Source organism: Heptranchias perlo, chromosome 3, assembly GCF_035084215.1.
Source record: "Heptranchias perlo isolate sHepPer1 chromosome 3, sHepPer1.hap1, whole genome shotgun sequence".
In the NCBI taxonomy this organism is placed as follows: Eukaryota; Metazoa; Chordata; class Chondrichthyes; order Hexanchiformes; family Hexanchidae; genus Heptranchias; species Heptranchias perlo.
In genome coordinates, this window is record NC_090327.1 from 42,919,321 (window position 1) to 42,943,644 (window position 24,324).

The window sequence follows — 24,324 nt, forward strand, 5'->3', positions numbered from 1 at the left end:
ACCTCTCATTCTTCTAAACTCCAGAAAGTATGGCCCATTCTACTCAACCTCTCCTCATAGGACAACCCTCTCATCCCAAGAATTAATCCTAGGTACTGCTGAAGAAGATTCTGCCGAGAGCATTGAGCTTTTTTGGAGAGAAAGAACATCCTCCACAGAAGACCAGTGCCAGAGCTACCTGTGTGGAAGTAGCTGAAAGATTCAGTACTGCGTTAAAATTCCACTTCTATATTGCTAAACTATGCAGTTCCAATCCATGATTTCTTGGCCATTAATTTTAATGGAGGGCAAATCACAGGCTGCTGATAAATATTTCCATGATAAGTGCTCCCAGTGTGCGCTGGGAGTGCAGAAATTGATTTTTTTACCCATTGTCTCATCTGTGTACATATCCTGGGAGTAGGTAAGGAAGAAATTTGCTAGTGGTTGCCACTAGTACTGCTCACATTTGTCTTAACTTTGCAGTGTTACCTTACAATGTATCTTATCAGCATTACCACCCACCAGTCATATAGCAGATCCCTTATGGACTAGGAAAGTGGGAATTCCAAATGTTGGGAGTATCCCTTCCCCTTCTTGGTTCTGATCACGTATTTGTTAAGACTCACGTTCACAGCCACATCACTCTTCTTCAGCACCTAGCAAGCAATCCAAGCACTTTAACACAGTTTAAAGGGGAGATCATTGTAAGTGGCTGACATGCTTAGTACAGTACATTCTTGGAAGCTGTGACTGAACTATCTTAGCTTGCCTGACTTAAAAAAGTCATTAAACTTTTTCCTGCACTGAGTGGCTATGCTCACACTCACTGCCCTGGCTACTTCCTTCCACTGCATTTGGGCATCTCTCCTTGGTGGCCTGTGTCACTCGGTGCCAAACAAGACCCTTCTCCTCGCCTTGCCTTCCTCCAGCAGCACTTCTACAGTTGCATCAGAGAATCTGGGGGCTCCCTTGATCTGCAGAAGACCTACGGTCTTTTGTTGAAATAAAATTCATTCTGTGCACCAAAAGCATGCTCCTGATGATGCCTATCCCTGTAATCTGCTTCAGGGCTTTAAATCTTGCAGCAGCATGTTTTATCCTGCTCCCTACAACTGGTAAGCTCCCAAACACAGGTATAATTGATGCTGGGCGCTCATCCAAAATATGAAAATGAGGTTGACCCTGGATATTTCATCAGGGTCAGTGGTCATAACCTTGAACAAGCACGATTCACATTATGCTTTACCACTACCGGCCAAAATTCTGCCTGAAATCGGAAAATGTCCCATTTCACAGCCTTAACATAACCAGTTAAGCACAAAAGTGCACTCCCAAAAAAAGGAAAATAAAATTGTAACCAGGTATAACAAAACTTAATTTGCGGTCAGACAAGATCTATGTTGACATTACTTGACTCCAGGCAAACAAGTTCCTGATTCAACAATAGCATTCCAAATGTACAAAGTACCTTCTTTCACACTTGAGACAGAAATTCCTGATCTGGCATCACAAATAACATGTCATGTCATAAAGGATTAAATGGGATAGAGAAAAGAAAGAAAAAAAGAAAGATTTCCATTTATATAGCGCCTTTCACAACCTCAGGATGTCTTAAAGTGCTTCACAACCAATCAAGTACTTTTGAAATGTAGTCACTGTTGTAATATAAGAAACACGGCAGCCAATTTGCACACAGCAAGGTCCCAGAAATGTGCAATGAGATAATGACCAGATAATCTGTTTTAGTGATGTTGGTTGAGGGATAAATGTTGGCCAGGACACCGGGGAAAACTCCCCTGTTCTTCTTCGAATAGTGCCAATGAGGTATAAAAGTTGTTAATTTCTTTAGCCCTATATAGATATGAATTTCAATATAGACAAGTGTGAGGTGGTATATTTTGGGAGGAAAAATAAGGAGGCCACATACTTCTTGGAAAATTAAAGTCTAAATGGGGTAGAGGAACAAAAGATTCGGGGGGTACAAATACACAAATCATTAAAAGTAGCAATGTGGGTTAATAAGGCCAAAAAAAAGCAAATAAAGAACCTGGGTTCATTTCTAGAGGGACAGGATTGAAAAGAAAAGAAATTATGTTAAACATGTATAGAACCTTTATTTAGACCACACTTGGAGTACTCTGAACAGTTCTGACCTCCATATTATAAAAAGGATATAGAAGCATTGGAGAAGGTGGAAAAAAGATTCACTAGGATGATACCAGAACTGAGAGGTTATATCTATCAGGAAAGATTCAACAGGCTGGGGCTCTTTTCTCTAGAAAAGTGAAGACTGAGGGGTGACCTGATAGAGGTCTTTAAGATCTATAGAAGATGTTTCCACTTGCGGGGGAGATCAGGTCTAGGGGCCATAAACATAAAATAGTCACTAATAAATCCAATAGGGAATTCAGGAGAAACTTCTTTACTCAGAGACTGGTTAGAATATGGAAATCGCTACCACTAGAAGTAGTTGAGGTGACTAGCATGGGTGCATTTAAGGGGAAGCTAGAGGAACACTTAAGGGAGAAAGGAATAGAAGGACATATTGATGGGGTTAGATGAAAAAGGGTGGGAGGAGGCTCGAGTGGAGCATGAACACTGGAATGGATCTGTTCGGCTGTATTGCCCGTTTCTGTGCTGTACATTCTATGTAATTCTTTGTAGATAGTGTGGAGAAATGCCGAGTGGATGGTCCATCTCAGCCTCCTCCCGATATCCCCACCATCACGGAAGCCAGTCTTCGGCCAATTCGATTCACTCCACGTGATATCAAGAAACAGCTGAGTGCACTGGATACAGCAAAGGCTATGGGCCCCGACAACATCCCAGCTGTAGTGCTGAAGACCTGTGCTCCAGAACTAGCTGCGCCTCTAGCCAAGCTGTTCCAGTACAGCTACAACACTGGCATCTACCCGACAATGTGGAAAATTGCCCAGGTATGTCCTGTCCACAAAAAGCAGGACAAATCCAATCCAGCCAATTACCGCCCCATCAGTCTACTCTCAATCATCAGCAAAGTGATGGAAGGTGTCGTCGACAGTGCTATCAAGTGGCACTTACTCACCAATAACCTGCTCACCGATGCTCAGTTTGGGTTCCGCCAGGACCACTCGGCTCCAGACCTCATTACAGCCTTGGTCCAAACATGGACAAAAGAGCTGAATTCCAGAGGTGAGGTGAGAGTGACTGCCCTTGACATCAAGGCAGCATTTGACCGAGTGTGGCACCAAGGAGCCCTAGTAAAATTGAAGTCAATGGGAATCAGGGGGAAAACTCTCCAGTGGCTGGAGTCATACCTAGCACAAAGGAAGATGGTGGTGGTTGTTGGAGGCCAATCATCTCAGCCCCAGGGCATTGCTGCAGGAGTTCCTCAGGGCAGTGTCCTAGGCCCAACCATCTTCAGCTGCTTCATCAATGACCTTCCCTCCATCATAAGGTCAGAAATGGGGATGTTCGCTGATGACTGCACAGTGTTCAGTTCCATTCGCAACCCCTCAGATAATGAAGCAGTCCGAGCCTGCATGCAGCAAGACCTGGACAACATCCAGGCTTGGGCTCATGAGTGGCAAGTAACATTCGCGCCAGATAAGTGCCAGGCAATGACCATCTCCAACAAGAGAGAGTCTAACCACCTCCCCTTGACATTCAACGGCATTACCATCGCCGAATCCCCCACCATCAACATCCTGGGGGTCACCATTGACCAGAAACTTAACTGGACCAGCCATATAAATACTGTGGCTACGAGAGCAGGTCAGAGGCTGGGTATTCTGCGGCGAGTGACTCACCTCCTGACTCCCCAAAGCCTTTCCACCATCTACAAGGCACAAGTCAGGAGTGTGATGGAATACTCTCCACTTGCCTGGATGAGTGCAGCTCCAACAACACTCAAGAAGCTCGACACCATCCAAGATAAAGCAGCCCGCTTGATTGGCACCCCATCCACCACCCTAAACATTCACTCCCTTCACCACCGGCGCACTGTGGCTGCAGTGTGCACCATCCACAGGATGCACTGCAGCAACTCGCCAAGGCTTCTTCGACAGCACCTCCCAAACCCGCAACCTCTACCACCTAGAAGGACAAGAGCAGCAGGCGCATGGGAACAACACCACCTGCACGTTCCCCTCCAAGTCACACACCATCCCAACTTGGAAATATATCGCCGTTCCTTCATTGTCGCTGGGTCAAAATCCTGGAACTCCCTTCCTAACAGCACTGTGGGAGAACCGTCACCACACGGACTGCAGCGGTTCAAGAAGGCCGCTCACCACCACCTTCTCGAGGGCAATTAGGGATGGGCAATAAATGCCGGCCTTGCCAGCAACGCCCACATCCCGTGAACGAATAAAAAAAAAAATCCTGACCTAAGCACAGAATCAGATTCTTACAGTCAATTTTGTAAGGTTGTCATTTATAGATTTCTCAATCATTCAGATGTCAAAACTAACAAACAATTTGTACATGCACTGCACCTTAAAATATACACCAGGATATCAGAATATGGACCCGCAGTGCACCCTAAAACATGCACCAGAATATCTTTTAAGGGCTTCTACAATTATGCGTCACCAGCCCAATCCCTGTTACTGTTCAACGCTGCTTTTCATATATATTACAACTCAAATTGAAGTAATAATTAGTGAACAGGTCAAGCAGCTAGCTATCTTTGAATCTCATGCACAATGTAAGTAGAGTCATGATTATCAAACCTCAGCTTTTGCTATAATTTAACTTATCTTTCTGGATTTTTGTAGCATTCATAAATTGCAGGCTTGGCAGTTGCTTTTCAAAGATTTTCTCCCATATTTTGGTCTTCTCTCCAGATGGCACTCGTGTATGCTGAAGTATGATTCCAGAGATACCAGCAGCCCTCCAGTTCCTTGCCGAAGTGGCTATTATTCATCTGTGAGCATATAAAGTGAATATTGGCCGACTATTCCACTATGGGAGAAAGCACTCTTTAAGTCTGTTCCTACCCTTACCCAATGTTCCACACAAGCACACTCTTGAGCTGAAGTGGGAACCCTGGTTGATTGTTCCCCTTCCTACTTTGGAACTGCTAAGGCCAATTCTAGTGCCCTTGCCATTGTTCCAGCTGAGATTAGTGAAGTAAGCATGGATCAAAGATTTAATCTAAGGATCTTCCTGGTCAGTATGGCATAGTTCCACACTGAGCAGTGCGCTCCATCGAACACAAGAGCTATCAAGATGTTAAATATTACTTGTATATTGTTTATTTTAATTTACTGTAGTTCCACATCCATGATGCACACATAAGAGCAGAGTAAGGGTGAGCAGTTAATGAGCAGGGTGCCCATTGCAGCACCATTCTCAGTGAGCAGATCAAGCAGCAGAAGAGCAATCTGCCAGGAAAACTTCACTCAGCCAGTAAACTAGGGGCAAGCTATCGCCCAGTTTTGCCAGGCTGAAGAATAAAGGAACTTATCAGTCTTCAAGTAACAACAAAGGCTTTTGCAGAAAAAGCTGGAAATACTCAGCAGGTCAGTCAGCATCTCTGGAGAAACAGAAGGACCTTTAGACCTGAAACGTTGACTGACTGACTTCTGTTTCTCCACAGATGCTATCTGACTTGCTGAGTATTTCTAGCTTTTTCTATTTTTATTTTTAGATTTCCAGCATCTGTAGTTTTGTATATAAAGGCTTTATCTCACTATCGCCAATCTTCCTTGTTTCTTTCTCTTTTCATGCTGTCTACACTCATTTGCAATCTATTGTAATAGTACTTACAACATTTTTCAACATGATGGTCTTTTCTATCTTCTGAAGGTTGGAAAGAGAGAGAATATTGAAGAACAATGGGAAAAAGAAAAAATGACATACTTGGTTAAAATTAAAGTAAATAAACAAACCATGTTCCAACACTAAAAGCTTGGGAAGCTCATGACAAGTGTAAAAACATACAGAAAAATTAAATTCTTTGTTTACTCTTGTATAATTTATTGACCACAGATGGGTGCAATATGATTAGAACAGACCAAACTGGAGAACAAAACCTTTCAGTGAGTAAACTAATGAAAACAACCCATTAGTCCAAGTAACCCAGCAGCTAAATTCTGTCAGAATTAGCTTCTGGCTTGTTCCCAGGGTCAGGTCACTAGTTTCCATTTAGCCTGCCATGTTGTGGGCTTTTGACTGCTGTGATGGTCCCACTGGGTCAGACGTTAGAACGCAGAAACATGCCTTGATCTTAACAGTCACAGCAGACCTCAAGCAAATGTGTTTCTGCCTATTAATTGTTGGCTGAGCAGCTTTGAATGAGAACTGACACCTTTTAATATGGTACTTTATGAACGTAAAGTATTCATATTATCTAAATGATGATGGAGGAGACAGAATGTAAGCTCCAAGTCATCTTATTGTGTTCTCAGCACATTTCCTCAGGGTGAACAGATAGGATTGGCAGGAATAACAGCATTTTGAAGCTGTATCTTCTCTTTCCCTACAATCGACTTGTCAGTTTAAAGCCAATTACATGCAACTCATTCAAAATCACCCAACCAGTGAATTCTATGTGCACCAAACGATTAGAAGGTGAAATATTATTGATTGAATGGATGTCTTGAACACAGTTTGTAAACAAATTTGATAGATGATTGGTTTGAATAAAATAATTACAGCAATTGAAATAAAGATTTATATGTATGGTCTGGTTGAATTGATAAGTGAATGAATAATTAATAGTCAGATTGAAGGTTCTCTAACAAAGAAACAAATTATTCCCTCAACCACTCTTCAAGCATAGCTTTGACCATGTAAGACAGTACACTGGCAGTTCTACATTTTTAAAAAAATCAATCATGGGATGTGGGCATCGCTGGCAAGGCCAGCATTTATTGCTCAACCCTAATTGCTCGAGAAGATGATGGTGAGTCGCCTTCTTGAACCACTGCAGTCCATGTGGTGAAGGTTCTCCCACAGTGCTGTTAGGTAGGGAGTTTCAAGATTTTGACCCAGCGACGATGAAGGTATGGCGATATATTTCCAAGTCAGGATGGTGTGTGTCTTCCCACGCGCCTGCTGCCCTTGTTTTTCTAGGTGGTAGAGGTCGCGGGTTTGTGAGGTACTGTCGAAAAAGCCTTGGCGAGTTACTGCAGTGCATCCTATAGATGGTGCGCCAGTGGTGGAGGGAGTGAATGTTTAATGTGGTGGATGAGGTTCCAATCAAGCAGGCTGCTTTGTCCTGGATGGTATCAAGCTTTTTGAGTTTGTTGGAGCTGCACTCATCAGGTAAGTGGAGTGTATTCCATCACACTCCTGACTTGTGCCTTGTAGATGGTGGAAAGGCTTTGGGGAGTCAGGAGGTGAGTCACTCACCGCAGAATACCCAGCCTCTGACCTGCTCTTGTAGCCACAGTATTTATGTGGCTGGTCCAGTTAAGTTTCTGGTCAATGGTGACCCCCATAATGTTGATGGCGGGGGATTCGGTGATGGTAATGCCGTTGAATGTCAAGGGGAGGTGGTTAGACACTCTCTTGTTGGAGATGGTCATTGCCTGGCACTTGTCTGGTGCGAATGTTACTTGCCACTTATCAGCCCAAGCCTGGATGTCATCCAGGTCTTGATGCATGCGGGCACGGACTGCTTCATTTTCTGAGGGGTTGCGAATGGAACTGAACACAGTGCAATCATCAGCGAACATCCCCATTTCTGACCTTATGATGGAGGAAAGGTCATTGATGAAGCAGCTGAAGATGGTTGGGCCTAGGACACTGCCCTGAGGAACTCCTGCAGCGATGTCCTGGGGCCGAGATGGTCTCCAACAACCACTACCATCTTCCTTTGTGCTAGGTATGGCTCCAGCCACTGGAGAGTTTTCCCACTGATTCCCATTGACTTCAATTTTACTAGGGCTCCTTGGTGCCACACTCGGTCAAATGCTGCCTTGATGTCAAGGGCAGTCACTTTCACTTCACCTCTGGAATTCAGCTCTTTTGTCCATATTTGAACCAAGGCTGTGATGAGGTCTGGAGCCGAGTGGTCCTGGCGGAACCCAAACTGAGCATCGGTGAGCAGGTTATTGGTGAGTAAGTGCCACTTGATGGCACTGTCGACGACACCTTCCATCACTTTGCTGATGATTGAGAGTAGACTGATGGGGCGGTAATTGGCGGGATTGGATTTGTCCTGTTTTTTGTGGTCAGGACATACCTGCGCAATTTTCCACTTTGTCAGGTAGATGCCAGTGTTGTAGCTGTACTGGAACAGTTTGGCTAGAGGCACGGCTAGTTCTGGAGCACAAGTCTTCAGCACTACAGCTGGGATGTTGTCGGGGCCCATAGCCTTTGCTGTATCCAGCGCACTCAGGCATTTCTTGATATTACGTGGAGCGAATTGAATTGGCTGATGACTGGCTTCTGTGATGGTGGGGATCTCGGGAGGAGGTCGAGATGGATCATCCACTCAGCACCTCCGGCTGAAGATGGTTTCAAACGCTTCATGCTTGTCCGTTGTACTCACGAGCTAGGCTATGCCATCATTGAGGATGGAGATGTTCACGGAGCCTCCTCCTCCCGTTAGTTGTTTAATTGTCCACCACCATTCACGACTGGATGTGGCAGGACTGCAGAGCTTTGATCTGATCCATTAGTTGTGGGATTGCTTGTCTCTGTCTATAGCATGCTGCATTCGCTGTTTAGCATGCATGTTGTCCAGTGTTGTAGCTTCACCAGGTTGGCACCTCATTTTTTGATATGTCTGGTGCTGCTCCTGGCATGCTCTTCTACACTCCTCATTGAACCAGGGTTGATCCGTGGCTTGTTGGTAATGATAGAGTGAGGAATATGCTGGGTCATGAGGTTACAGACTGCGGTGAAATACAATTCTGTTGCTGCTGATGGCCCACAGCGCCTCACTGATGCCCAGTTTTGAGCTGCTAGTTCTGTTCTGAAGCTATCCCATTTAGAATGGTGGTAGTGCCACACAACACGTGTCCTCAGTGTGAAGACGGGACTTCGTCTCCACAAGGAACGTGTGGTGGTCACTCCTACCAATAATGGACAGATGCATCTATAACAGGCAGATTGATGAGGATGTGATCAAGTAGGTTTTTCCCTCATGTTGTTTCGCTCACCACCTGCCGCAGACCCAGTCTAGCAGCTATGTCCTTCAGGACTCAGCCAGCTCAGTCTGCAGTGGTGCTACCGAGCTGCTGTTGATGATGGACATTGAAGTCCCCCACCCAGAGTACACTCTGTGTCCTTGCGACCCTCAGTGCTTTCTCCTAGTTGTGCTCAACATGGAGGAGGACTGATTCATCAGCTGAGGGAGGTGGTAGGTGGTAATTAGCAGGAGGTTTCTTTGCCCATGTTTGACCTGATGCCATGAGACTTAATGGGGCCCAGAGTCAATGTTGAGGACTCCCAGGACCACTCCCTCTTGACAGTATACCACTGTACCACCACCTCAGGTGGGACAGGACATACCCAGGGATGGTAATGGAGGAGTCTGGGACATTGGCTGAAAGGTAGGATTCTGTGAGCATGGCTATGTCAGGCTGTTGCTTGTCTAATCTGTGGAGGACTTTGCAGGGTGGGCTAAGCTTGGTTTGCCTTTGCCTTTGTCGTGTCCGGTGCCTAGTGGCCCGTCTGGTTTTATTGTTATTATGAATTTTTGTAGCAGGATTGTACATTTGAGTGGCTTGCTAAGCCATTTCAGAGGGCAGTTAAGAATCAACCACATTGCTGTGGGTCTGGAGTCACATTGAGTAAGGACAGCAGGATTCCGAGTGAACCAGATGGATTTTTACAACAATCACCATTACTGTTACTAAATAAATTTTATTTAATTAATTGAATTTAAATTCTCCAGCTGCCGTGGTGGGATTTGAACCCATGTCTCCGGATTACTAGTCCTGTAAGATAACCACTATGTTACTGTACCTGTGTGCATCAATGTGATAGCTTTCAAAACTGCTGAAAGGATTAAATATTGTACTTTCTGCAGCTCCCCCATGTTGACCGTGGTTAAATACAATATGACAGCCTTGGGGGTAATCTTCACCTTCACCTCCCGGACGACAAGCTGCATTGCCAGATTAACCACCCGATATAGAATCTACCCCATTTTTATCCCATTGATTTCTTGGAATGAAAATTGTGATGGTTCAGTTCCCCTGAAAACAATAAATATATTTAACAAAGGTTCCATGATATTTCTGGGTAATGAAGTATAATAAAAGTTTCACATATCTGATCTGTCTTTGTGTCCTTTCAGTTTTCAAAGGTGGTCCTCTTTATCTCATGACCTGAGAATCTGGACTGTGGAAATTTATTAATCTGTTAGTTTGAAATTAATTTTTATCCTCACTTTGAGCTTTCCTGTGAGTTATCTCACAGCCAGTCATTTACATTTGATATCATTTTCTGTAATTGAGAACAAAGCCCTCAAGACGACATTGCGTTTGCTTTCAATGTTCTGAAAATGATGGCAAATCTCCAGCCAGCTGCTGAACTGTCAAACAGCGTTCCTTTGGTCATGGGTTAGTAATCTGAATTTATCCAGAGTTAGCTAAATCTGTCTGGAAAATAAGGCACTGTTTGATGAAAAATTTAGTGGAAAAAGTTATTTTGACTTTTTTTTGTATTAACATGAAATTCTTCAATTAGTCTTTTTTGATGAGGCACAAACATAACAAGGTGAAAATGAAAGGGGGAACTACACTAGTCGTAAGAGTCGGGTGAAGTGTTGGAACAGTTAACAAGTATCTGCAGCTCTGATAATGGCACTTGTGGTGTTTATATTACTTATTTCCTTTGGCTGATGAGTTGTCTGTGTTACCTATACTTTACTGTTCCTCGGAGTCAAAAGGAAATGACTTTGCACTCCAAGTGGAAATAAATGGGTGGGTATTCAGGGTACTCTAGAAAATTGTTACTAGTTTGATTAGAGTGTCTCTCATTGACAAGTTACGCTGGACAGTTTGCATCAGTGCAAAATGGTTTGGGCTTTTCATCAACTCCAACTTCACTTTTAATCTTGCTTTTTTTCTTGTGTGTGTGGTTTTGTGCTGATCAAGGTGAGGAATGTTAATACTGCACATTACAACACCTTAGATTTCAGGTAACCACTATCAGTATCAAGCACTCTCAGGAGAGGTGTCAAATGCTTTGATGCAGAGTAAAGGGCAAAAGGGTAACTAGGGAGAGAGTAGGGCCTCTTAAGGATCAACAAGGTCATCTATGTGCGGAACCACAAGAGATGGGTGAGATCCTGAATGAATATTTCACATCGGTATTTACGGTTGAGAAAGGCATGGATGTTAGGGAACTTGGGGAAATAAATAGTGATGTCTTGAGGAGTGTACATATTACAGAGAGGGAGGTGCTGGAAGTCTTAACGCGCATCAAGGTAGATAAATCTCCGGGACCTGATGAAATGTATCCCAGGACGTTATGGGAGGTTAGGGAGGAAATTGCGGGTCCCCTAGCAGAGATATTTGAATCATCCACCGCTACAGGTGAGGTGCCTGAAGATTGGAGGGTAGCAAATGTTGTGCCTTTGTTTAAGAAGGGCGGCAGGGAAAAGCCTGGGAACTACAGACCAGTGAGCCTGACATCTGTAGTGGGTAAGTTGTTAGAGGGTATTCTGAGGGACAGGATCTACAGGCATTTGGAGAGGCAGGGACTAATTAGGAACAGTCAGCATGGTTTTGTGAGAGGAAAATCATGTCTCACGAATTTGATTGAGTTTTTTGAAGGGGTAACCAAGAAGATAGATGAGGGCTGTGCAGTAGACGTGGTCTACATGGACTTCAGCAAAGCATTTGACAAGGTACCGCAAGGTAGGTTGTTACATAAGGTTAAATCTCATGGGATCCAAGGTGAGGTAGCCAATTGGATACAAAATTGGCTTGACGACAGAAGACAGAGGGTGGTTGTAGAGGGTTGTTTTTCAAACTGGATGCCTGTGTCCAGCGGTGTGCCTCAGGGATCGGTGCTGGGTCCGCTGTTATTTGTTATTTATATTAATGATTTGGATGAGAATTTAGGAGGCATGGTTAGTAAGTTTGCAGATGACACCAAGATTGGTGGCATTGTGGACAGTGAAGAAGGTTATCTGGGATTGCAACGGGATCTTGATAAATTGGGCCAGTGGGCCGATGAATGGCAGATGGAGTTTAATTTAGATAAATGTGAGGTGATGCATTTTGGTAGATCGAATCGGGCCAGGACCTACTCCGTTAATGGTAGGGCGTTGGGGAGAGTTATAGAACAAAGAGATCTGGGAGTACAGATTCATAGCTCCTTGAAAGTGGAGTCACAGGTGGATAGGGTGGTGAAGAAGGCATTCAGCATGCTTGGTTTCATTGGTCAGAACATTGAATGCAGGAGTTGGGATGTCTTGTTGAAGTTGTACAGGGCATTGGTGAGGCCACACTTGGAGTACTGTGTACAGTTCTGGTCACCCTATTATAGAAAGGATATTATTAAACTAGAAAGAGTGCAGAAAAGATTTACGAGGATGCTACCGGGACTTGATGGTTTGACTTACAGGGAGAGGTTAGACAGACTGGGACTTTTTTCCCTGGAGAGTAGGAGGTTAAGGGGAGATCTTATAGAAGTCTATAAAATAATGAGGGGCATAGATAAGGTCGATAGTCAAAATCTTTTCCCAAAGGTAGGGGAGTCTATAACGAGGGGGCACAGATTTAAGGTGAGAGGGGAGAGATACAAAAGGGTCCAGAGGGGCAATTTTTTCACTCAAAGGGTGGTGAGTGTCTGGAACGAGCTGCCAGAGGCAGTAGTAGAGGCGGGTACAATTTTGTCTTTTAAAAAGCATTTGGACAGTTACATGGGTAAGATGGGTATCGAGGGATATGGGCCAAGTGCAGGCAATTGGGACTAGCTTAGTGGTATAAACTGGGCGACATGGACATGTTGGGCCGAAGGGCCTGTTTCCATGTTGTGACTTCTATGATTCTATGATTCTACTCTGCCCAACATGTACCTCTGATGTGGAGATGCCGGTGATGGACTGGGGTGGACAAATGTAAGGAGTCGCACAACACCAGGTTATGGTCCAACAGCTTTATTTGAAATCACAAGCTTTCGGAGCTTTGCTCCTTCATCAGGTGAAGTGAAGAGTTGCGTAAAGGCACAGCATATATAGTCAGAGAACAATGCCTGGTGATTACAGATAATCTTTCTAACTGCCCTTTATCACACCTTGGCAGAGAGATAATCACAGCAATCAAAGGAGTGAATGGTGTTCAAACAGGTTAGTCAGGAAAACATGACATCCAAGAATACTGAGTTGGGGTCACCAGGGGTCAAATGTAGCAGATGCTGGGGTTTGTATTAAAAACAGATAACCTTTCTTTTGCTGCAAATCGCAGCAGGTCCAGCCGCATCTGTGTATGGAGAACAAGCCAACTACGACTTGAGTCTGGATGACTCTACATCAGGTGGGGTTACATGTAGCGTGACATGAACCCAAGATCCCGGTTGAGGCCGTCCTCATGGGTGCGGAACTTGGCTATCAATTTCTGCTCGACGATTTTGCGTTGTCGTGAGTCTCGAAGGCCGCCTTGGAGAACGCTTACCCGAAGATCGGAGGCTGAATGTCCTTGACTGCTGAAGTGTTCCCCGACTGGGAGGGAACCCTCCTGTCTGGCGATTGTTGCGCGGTGTCCGTTCATCCGTTGTCGCAGTGTCTGCATGGTCTCGCCGATGTACCATGCTCCGGGGCATCCTTTCCTGCAACGCATGAGGTAGACAACGTTGGCCGAGTCACAGGAGTATTAACCATGTACCTGGTGGGTGGTGTCCTCTCGTGTGATGGTGGTATCTGTGTCGATGATCTGGCATGTCTTGCAGAGGTTGCCTCAGCTGCAATCTCAGAAGAGCAGCTCCTAATGCACTGTGTGCCATTTTTCCATTTCCCACACCAGCCATCCTATCTTCTCCGAGTGAGATTGTCAAATTTCACCTCAGATATAGGAATCCCATTGACGTCCATTGTGTTTTTTATCTGACATCAACGTCAACACCATCCATTCAATCACAAATTGTTTTTAAAGTTACTTCTATACCATCAGCTAGTCTGGCCACAGACGCAACAAGATTATGCATGCCTGTTGTCACTCATTAGAGGCATATCCAAAATGTTAGGAAGCCCACTGCTACTAGGTCCAGAATTGAGGGTGGCCTGAGGCCAGGTGTGGGGCTGTAAGGTTTTGGGCTGGGGCCAGTGCTAGGAGTGCAGATCTGATCTGTGTTTCAGGGAATTGGTGATCACTCAAAGGGATTCCTGATACAGAATCCTAGCAGGAGTCTTCTTGTAGTGTTAAATCGGAGTAAGTGAGTCTCCTTCGGCTTAGTTTATCATTACATAAAGACTCCTGCTTTGATGCTGCGTTCAGTGCATTTCTGGGAGAGAAAGACCTTGGAAGGGGTACAGTGCAGACTCACTAGAATGATACCGGGGCTTAAAGGATTAAATTATGAAGCCAGGTTGCATAAATTTGACTTGTATTCCCTTGAGTATAGAAGGGTGATCTATTTAAGGTCTTTAAAATGATAAAGGGATTTGATAGGATTGTTACAGAGAAACTATTTCCTCTGGTGGAGAAATCCAAAACAAGAGGGCATAATCTTAAAATTTCACACAATGGATAGTGAAAATCTGGAACTCGCTCCCCATAAAGGTAATGGATGCTGGGTCAATTCAAACGTTCAAGACTGAAATCGATAAAGGGGTATGGAGCAAAGGCAGATGAATGGAATTGAAGTACAGATCTAATTGAATAATGGATTAGGCTTGGGAGGACTGAATGGCCTACTGCTGTTCCTATATTCCTAGTTCCCACCAGTTCAGCTTTGTTCCCTGTAGGAACATCGTTGCACCCATTTTTTGAGCATTAAATCAATGTTAAGGGGAAGAGTTTTGTCACGATCTCCTGTTCCCGATCTTCCCTAGCCACCAAATTGGAAGCTGACAACTTCTAGGTGTACAGGGCGTCAACGTGAAACAGGAGTTAGGCGCCCTGCGTATGCAAATTGCCACTGTAGGACCAGGATTCAAAATGGTCAGCAAGTGAGTAGGGCAAGCGCCACGTATGTTCCGCCCGGTTATTCTGGGTCTTCTGTGGCCTAATGAGCGGTCCTTAAAGGGACCGCTGGAGACCATCCCAAAAAGGTAAGAAAACTTTTTAAAAGTCACATTTCTATGGATCCAGGAGAAGCAGTAGCTCACGGCTCCAGAAAAATACCACGGGTCACTGTTGGTCCGAGCCTGCACCCCCCCCCACCCCTACACTTTGCTTCCCCGCACCCACCACCCCACCGCCCCCCAGAACCTAGCTGTGGGCCGGCTCATTGTCAGAGGCAGCTGGAATTGGTCAGGTTCCAATCAACAAATTGCATCGGAACGCCCGACTGTTGGCCGCAGCTCACTGGTTTTATGCAAATTAAGCCCAAGGCTCAATTTCGATCGGGCCTCGGGCTGAGGTCTTCAGGCGTATGTTTGGCTCGCGCCTCCCATCATGCACCGGAAACCGACACAAGTCAAATTTTTCCTCAAACATCTCTTATTAAAGAAGAACCATTAAAAATTGAATTTTAATGGCTGCTGGGAAGTGTAATACTCAAGAGGTTAATAGTTTTCTTCTGAAAAACTATTAATGTTCTAAGCTTTTCTATATTGTAAAGTCTGAAGTGCTATACTACTTTGTTCCAGACTGTGTAAAACTAAATAAACACTTCTAATGTTAGTTACTTCAGTTTTATTTTATAGCCTGCGCATTCCAAAAGTTGCTGAGATGGAAAAGGATATACATCATAAATAGAGAGTTACATAATATACACAAGCCAGAGCATGTGGGCCAAGGGAAAGATGGCAACAGATGGATTTTCAAAATGAAAACACCTGTTAAATCTGCTTATAACTGGCACCAGTGCACCAGTGGCAAGCTAACAGTCCGCAATTTTTTAATTGGTTCTTTCAACATTTTTTATTACCATGGATTTTTTATGACTGATGAAAATTGCCAATAAAATATATTTCAAAATGTTTGTTTACATGCAAAAAAAAATGATCATCCATGAAACAAAGGATCTGATCTGCATCTGGCCCTGCTGATGATTGCAAATATTTTCCTTTTTGTTTCTTTATCCGCGTCTGGGATGTAACCCAACTGTGTAGAGTGTCCTGGTACATTCAGAATGGAAACAACTTTAGTGACAGCTTAACCTGAGAGTGCTGGAATTTAAAAAAAATTGATGGAGTTTGTGCTAACTCAGAAATATCAAATATTGTTTTACCTCCTATCACTGTTGTATACATGACCCAGTAGCACAAAGATTTGGAATGCACTTGAAATCTAGAACTTGGTCAGTTGAAGTGTCCTGCATTGTTAATTTCTGTAAAAGTATTCTTTCATCAGATAAAAGGTAGAAATACATTGCGTAGAATATACAGCACAGAAACAGGCCAGTCAGCCCAACTGGCCTATGCTGGTGTTTATACACCACACAAACCTCCTCTCCTTAAATGCATTAATGCTATCTGCTTCAATCACTCCATGTGGCAGCAAGTTCCACATTCTCACCACTTTCTCTGTAAAGAAATTCTACCTAAATTCTTCACTTGATCTGTTAGTGGCTAGCTTATGCTTATGCTTATGCCACTTGTTCTGGATTCACCCACAAATGTAAATGTTTTTTCCACATCCAACCTATTCAACCCCTTCATAATTTTAAAAAGCTCTATCAGGTCTCCTCTTAGTCTTCTCTTTTCCACAGAAAAGAGTCCCAGCCTGCTTAATCTTTCCTGATGGTTCCATTCTCTCAATTTTCATAACATTCTTGTAAATATTTTCTGCACTTTCTCCAGTGCTTCAATATCCTTTTTGTTGTATGGAGATCAGAACTGTGCACAGTACTCCAAGTGTGGTCTAACCAAGGTTCTATATAAATTTAACATTACCTCCCTGCTTTTGCATTCTATTCCTCTAGAGATGAACCTCAGTACTTTGTTTGCACTCATTATGGTCTCATCAACTTGTGTTGCTGCTTTTAGCATTTTATGTATCTGTATCCTGGATCTCTTTGCTCTTCAACCCCATTTAGTTTCTTACCTTCCAAGAAATAAATGGCCTCTTTATTCTTCCTACCAAAATGAAGAGCCTCACCGCTTTGCTATATTGAATTCTATTTGCCATTTATTCACCCACTCTGCAAACCTGTTTGTCTTTCTGTATTTTGGTACAGTCCTCTACATTATTAGCTATATAAATAAAAATGCTTGAAGTTCAGTTGGCACTCATTTCTCTTGCACTTTGTATATTTCCCAATAGAGCAGAATTGCTACAGTAATATTAAAGGTGCATTTAAGACATTCTGATTTAGAATATTCACACAGCAATAACACAAGTAATGTACTCCAACGGGTATGTGATCCCAAGAACAAAATAACATCACAAATAACTTCAACACATCTCATGGTCTACAAAACTACAGAAATATTAAGATCCATTTTTCTTTAGCCAAAAACATATTGCAAGTACTGTAAATAGAACATGTCATGGCTAACCATACAATATCTCCACATGACATTAAGCTGATTATAGCCAACTGTTGTGTTTTGGAAACTGCTTTAACCATTTTTCCACAGAAAGGATTTGGAAAAAAAAACTTTTAATGTTTGACTTTTAAAGGTTAATGTATTCAGACAAGCTAAAAGAAACTGGGATAATAGGTAATTAAAATGCTATTGAGCTAGTTTTGATGATGTTTTCTCATAGATTGGAAACAAGCAGTTCTTTAGCCTGTCTCAGCAATCAAAAAACATCTCATATCTATTGTATTGGAAAGTCTTTGATTATTTTTGGCTGTGAACAGAGACTAGGGTGCAGAATGGTGGAGAGGTTTTTAAATAGGAGGGCTGCGGGGGCATGCAAGTTTTTAAATAGAAAGCTGCAAATGTTGTAGAAACAGTTAGAAATCATCTTGCTTAAATCAAGTAAGATGACTTACTGATTGAAGAAACATGAAGAAACATGGTATTTTCTTTATTTTGTCTCATTATGCAAAGATTATCATAGAATCACACAGCACAAGATGAGGCCATTTGTCCCATTGAAAGCTATCCAATTAGTCCCACTCCCCTGCTCTTTCCCATAGCCCTGCAAATATTTCCTTTTCACGTATTTATCCAATTCCCTTTTGAAAGTTACTATTGATTTCACTTCCACCGCCCTTTCAGGCAGTGCATTCAGGGGTACGGTAGCATAGTGATTATGTTACTGGACTAGTAATCCAGAGTCATGAGTTCAAATCCCACCATGGCAGCTGGGGAATTGAAATTCAATTAATTAAATAAAATCTAGAATTAAAAAAATATAGTATCAGTGATAGTGGCCATGAAACTTCCGGATTGTTGTAAAAACCCATCTGGTTCACTAATGCCCTTTAGGGAAGGAAACCTGCTGTCCCTACCAGGTCTGGCCTATATGTGACTCCAGACCCACAGCAATGTGGTTGATTCTTAATTGCCCTCTGAACTCAGTTGTCAAGAAGGTGGCTCATCACCACCTTCTCAAGGGTAATTAAGGGATGGGCAATAAATGCTGGCCTTGCCAGTGACATCCATATCCCATGAACGAATAAAAGAAAACCATAACTCTATGCATAAAAAAAATCCTCTTCATCACCCCTCTAGTTCCTTTGCTAATTATCTGAAATCTGTGTCCTCTGGTTACAGACCCTCCTGTTGGTGGAAAGTTTCTCCTTCAAAACCCCTCATAATTTTGAACACCTCTATTAAATCTCCCCTTAACCTTCTCTGCTCGAAGGAGAACAATTTCAGTTATGTTTGAATTAAGTGAGTCCATTTATAACTGCCATTCTGTATGTTCACATTACTGTGAAAGAGGCCAGCTTATCAATTCAAATCAAGCCTGGTCTGACCGAATGTTTGTTCAATCTGCCTTGAAACTGATTGGAGAAGTACACATGCAAAAGACACGAATATTCAGTAAAGGTTACATATTGTTACACCCTTGGGTTACGCTATTGAACAAGTTGGTCAGTGCGAGTCAACCTCCACAAAGGTAAGGCACTCAGACCACTTATGGGAGTGAGTGATGTCACTAAACCCGAGAAGGTACCTATGGCAGACCTGAATTTGTAACACCAACTCATGTTATGACTTTCTTGCTCTTGAACCATCCAGTCAGCCTATCCTGCGGAGGTATTTATCGTATAACATTGTTAAGCTGGGAACATATCTTCGAATTAAGTAAATGATGACCTGGTGCTTGTTTGTTCTTCACACAATAAGTACTGTTTAGATCAATGAATCAGTCCCACTGTATGCGAATCTGGTTATGATACAATTATTATCCATCCTAACACCATACATTAAAGAATTCCACTGTATTTTTATTATCCCTTTTCTTAAGTTGTTTTCTCTCTTTAGACCCGTCTCCAACATGTAATTTGTTCCTAGCTAAGAGGCTGGTCAGCCAACTTTCTACCAAGCCTCTGTTAATAACATGAGGTAACTAGCTGCTAGGACAGTTTACTCACCTGGCATCTTCCTGCCATCCTGTGTTCAAGTGCTTGACCTGTACTCAGTGCCTCCCCTAGATGATCTTGAAGAGATCAGGAACTCGCTATATGGGGGAATCATGGATATAAGTTCTCAGCTTGATAACTTGGTGATGTAACCTATTGATAATCCGATGCCTTGCAAAAACAGGCTCTCCTTCGCTCTTTCCATAGTAACTTACTTTTATTTAATTTCTTGAAGCTGAACGAGAGTAACAAAATTGGAAAGTTGGCAGGTGGGTGTATTTGGAAATCGACTGATCAAAGTGTGCAGGTTGCTAGGAGACCTAGCCATTCTCTTCAGTAAAGCTTCTGTGTTGTAGGCTATTTTTTAACCTGCAGGTGTGTAGGACGAATTAGCAGAATCAGATTGGATAGCAGGTGAACAGTTGCAATCTGCGGCAGGTGCTGTAGCAACTGATGGAATATTTTACAAACAAAAATATTACCGGTTGGCTGGCAGTCCAATGGGATTATTCAGCTCCTGTATGTAAACCTTTTAACGCTTTTCAAAATATATAGCCTTTTCTCTTTGGTAGTCTAGGAGAGATGTGCAGTATTATGGGGTTGTGGTGCGGTGTTTTCTTTTCTCTAGTAATTTCATTCGGAGAAGGATGTGCGGCATTGTGATGATCTATATATCTGATCCCAATAGCTACCAGAAAAGAAGGCAGTGGTGACATATTCATGCAGAATGCAAGTCATGTTGGTGGTTCTTTCCCATGCTTCTTCGCACAGGAGAATCTACTTTATCACCTTAAAGAACTGCTGGAATGTAGTCATATGCGCCATCTGCTTCAAAGTCAGATCAGCTTTAAACTGACTTGGCAGGTGCAAAATTTGGACTCTCAGGGAGTAATTTACACCTTCACCCCTTGGGCGGCAAACCCGTCACGGAACCCACCCGATTTCTGTAACAGGTGGGTGATCTGCCCTGCCAATTTACTGCCCAAGTAGTGTGAAAATTAGCCTCTCTGCATCCAAAGTTCAAATGAATCTAAATGTTTACTCTTAATGAGCAGTTCTTTATCACAGCATTTTATATTTCATAACCATGGGCCATAATTTGCTATCAAAATAATGGTAAGGCTAATGGCGCTCGCTATTATTTATGCGCAAATGCTAGAGCAACTTCACGCAATAGCAGATGCACGGTTAAACACGCAAATCCAAAAGTTGCTGTCTGAGTTGCGCTGCTCCGCCGTTAGCTTCTCGAAAATGGCATCTCACTGTCTGCCTCACCATTGAAATGCATTGAATGGCGTGAAGTTCCTGTATTTGCGCGGTAGATACGAACTAAACTTGCCACAGAAAGTTAAGTCAAGTCATTTCAAGCCTAAGTACCCTTTAAATGACGTGATAAGTGTTAATTGCTGCCAGTCAACCTCTCTGGCACAGAAAACTAATTATTACAAGTGTGGAATCTCATTTCTTCAGGTTTTAATTGTTGTTGGAGATTTTAAAAATGTCAAATTTTACATTAAAAATGTACCTTTTTTTTACTTTTCCTTTCTGTCTTTTTTTTCTCTCTTAATCCAATCTTTCTTTCCCTCTCTTTATTTCTCTTTCTGTACCTGATTTGACATTGAATTCGCCCACTCTAATTTACACTTCCTTCTCAGTCCTTGTAAACAATTTTACAACACCAAGTTATAGTCCAGCAATTTTATTTGAAATTCACAAGCTTTCGGAGGCTTCCTCCTTCCTCAGGTGAACGTGGAAATGAAATCCTCGAACCCTTCGCATTTATAAATCACAGAACAATGCTTGGTGATTACAGACAGTGTTTTCAACTGCCCGTTGCCAAGGCAATCAGTGTGCAGATAGACAGGTGTTACCTACAGATCCCCCGAATATAGAAACCACCAAAAAAAAGAGGGGCAGAAACATCGAAAAGACAGCAAATGACCCGTATTAAAAACAGATAACATTTGTTCGCTGGTGGGGTAACGTGTAGCGTGACATGAACCCAAGATCCCGGTTGAGGCCGTCCTCATGGGTGCGGAACTTGGCTATCAATTTCTGCTCGACGATTTTGCGTTGTCGTGTGTCTCGAAGGCCGCCTTGGAGTATGCTTACCCGAAGGTCGGTGGCTGAATGTCCCTGACTGCTGAAGTGTTCCCCGACTGGGAGGGAACCCTCATGTTTGGCGATTGTTGCGTGGTGTCCGTTCATCCGTTGTCGCATGGTCTCGCCAATGTACCATGCTCTGGGGCATCCTTTCCTGCAACGTATGAGGTAGACAACGTTGGCCGAGTCACAGGAGTATGAACCATGTACCTGGTGGGTGGTGTCCTCTCGTGTGATGGTGGTATCTGTATCGATGATCTGGCATGTCTTGCAGAGGTTGCTGTGGCAGGGTTGTGTGGTGTCGTGGACGCTGTTCTCCTGAAAGCTAGGTAATTTGCTGCGAACGATGGTCTGTTTGAGGTTGGGTGGCTGTTTAAAGGCGAGTAGTGGAGGTGTGGGGATGGCCATAGCGAGGTGTTCGTCGTCATTGATGACATGTTGAAGGCTGCGGAGAACATGGCGTAGTTTCTCCGCTCCGGGGAAGTACTGGACGACAAAGGGTACTCTGTTAGTTGTGTCCCGTGTTGGTCTCCTGAGGAGGTCTATGCGATTTTTCGCTGTAGCCCGTCGGAACTGTCGATCGATGAGTCGAGCGTCATATCCCGTTCTTACTAGGGCGTCTTTCAGCGTCTGTAGGTGTCCATCGCGTTCCTCCTCGTCTGAGCAGACCCTGTGTATTCGCAGGGCCTGTCCATAGGGGATGGCCTCTTTGATGTGGTTAGGGTGGAAGCTGGAAAAATGGAGTATCGTGAGGTTGTCTGTGGGCTTGTGGTAGAGTGAGGTGCTGAGGTGCCCGTCTTTGATGGAGATTCGTGTGTCCAAGAAAGAAACTGATTCTGAGGAGTAGTCCATGGTGAGCTTGATGGTGGGATGGAACTTGTTGATGTTATCGTGTAGTCTCTTTAGTGATTCCTCGCCGTGGGTCCATAGAAAGAAAATGTCGTCGATGTATCTGGTGTATAGTGTTGGTTGGAGGTCCTGTGCAGTGAAGAAGTCCTGCTCGAACTTGTGCATGAAAATGTTGGCGTATTGGGGTGCGAATTTGGTCCTCATGGCTGTTCCGTGTGTTTGGGTAAAGAACTGGTTATTGAAGGTGAAGACATTGTGATCCAGGATGAAGCGGATGAGTTGTAGGATGGCGTCTGGAGATTGGCTGTTGTTGGTGTTGAGTATTGATGCTGTCACAGCGATGCCGTCATCGTGGGGGATACTGGTGTAGAGTGCCGAAACGTCCATCGTGGTGAGAAGTGTTCCTGGTTCAACTGGTCCGTGGGTACTGAGTTTTTGTAGGAAGTCTGTAGTGTCACGACAGAAGCTGGGAGTTCCCTGTACGATGGGTTTCAGGATGCCCTCGATGTATCCAGAGGTTCTCACACAGGGTTCTCCACATCATGGCTTCTCAGTCCTTGTGCTGTTAATTTTGCAATCCTTCAATCTGATTGGTTAAGGAGATACACAGTTGCTTGCCCTGTTCACTCAGGTCCTAGATGCCTGGTTTCCTTTGCTGCGACATTATCAGCTCACACTTTCAGCAACTTGCTATACAAAAAATGTTAAAAACCTAAACATGCAAGGGCAAGTCTAACTAATGGCAGATACCGTTAGATGCCCTGGCACAGCAAATTATGGCCCAATATCTCTAGTATTAATAAAAGGTTCCCAGAGTGTTAGGCTATGATGTAGTTCCTTCAAACTTCAAAACTTTGTTAAATTTGAGCCAAATATTCACTAACAGTAAATGTTTTTTCACTTGCAGTTATGAGGATGAGGCTAGATTATCTCATCATTGTACTTTACTGTTTTAGGAAAGATGTGAAGTCCTTAGAGAGGGTGCAGAAGAGATTTACTAGAATGATTCCAGGAATGAGGGACTTTAGTTATGTGGATAGACTGGAGAAGCTGGGGTTGTTCTCCTTGGAATAGAGACAGTTGCAAGGAGATCTGATAGAGGTATTCAACATCATGAAGGGTCTAGACAGAGTAGATAGAGAGAAACTGTTCCCATTGGCAGAAGGGTCAAGAAACAGAGGACATAGATTTAAGGTGATTGGCAAAAGAACCAAAAGGTTGCAGGAGGAAAAACTTTTTTTACACAGTGAGTGGTTGGGATCTGGAGTGCACTGCCCGAGGAGGTGGTGGAGGCAGATTCAATCATGGCCTTCAAAAGGGAACTGGATAAGTACTTGAAAGGAAAAATTTTGCAATGCTACGGGGATAGGGCGGGAGAGTCGGACTAGCTGGAATGCTCTTGCATAGAGGCGCGGACTCGATGGGCCAAATGGCCTCCTTCCGTGCTGTAACCTTTCTATGATTCCATTCATCTTTTTTAAAACTGTCCTTCATTTAAGTGATGGAACACTACTTCAAGTTTAAATTAAAATTACAGATGTACTCAAGCCATAAAATTGAAATAATTTTTGATTGGCTATTCTAACCAATAACAATTACATGAATTGATATAATTCTATCCTGCTGTATCTGGTTTTGTTTTTTGGAAACATTAAATTGCATTACTTATAAATTGCTTTGGCAGCTCAAGTACTTGTAATGAGCGCATTGTTGTCTTCCCCAAAAGTGTACTCTAAGAATTAATTTTCTTTCTTTATAGTAAACCACGTAATGGTTTTTAAGTTCTTCTTTCTTGTTCTTTGATGTAGACTCTAGCTGTTTCCTTCACATGATGTTGTTGTTATAAGATAT

General features: G+C 43.3%; 1 long non-coding RNA gene across 3 annotated transcripts in view; it reads right to left on the minus strand.

Moving 5' to 3' along the window:
• LOC137306189 (uncharacterized) overlaps positions 1 to 24,324 on the minus strand; it is a 48,511-nt gene that overhangs the window by 22,656 nt on the left and 1,531 nt on the right. Inside the window, exons 2-3 of one of the 3 annotated variants that reach the window (XR_010958836.1) lie at positions 19,534 to 19,619; positions 13,018 to 13,701 (exon numbers count right to left, since the gene is read on the minus strand). This is a non-coding gene — a long non-coding RNA (uncharacterized lncRNA). Of the gene's footprint in view, positions 1 to 13,017; positions 13,702 to 19,533; positions 19,620 to 24,324 lie in introns of those variants that run through there. The other 2 variants (XR_010958835.1, XR_010958833.1) reach the window with 2 other exon arrangements.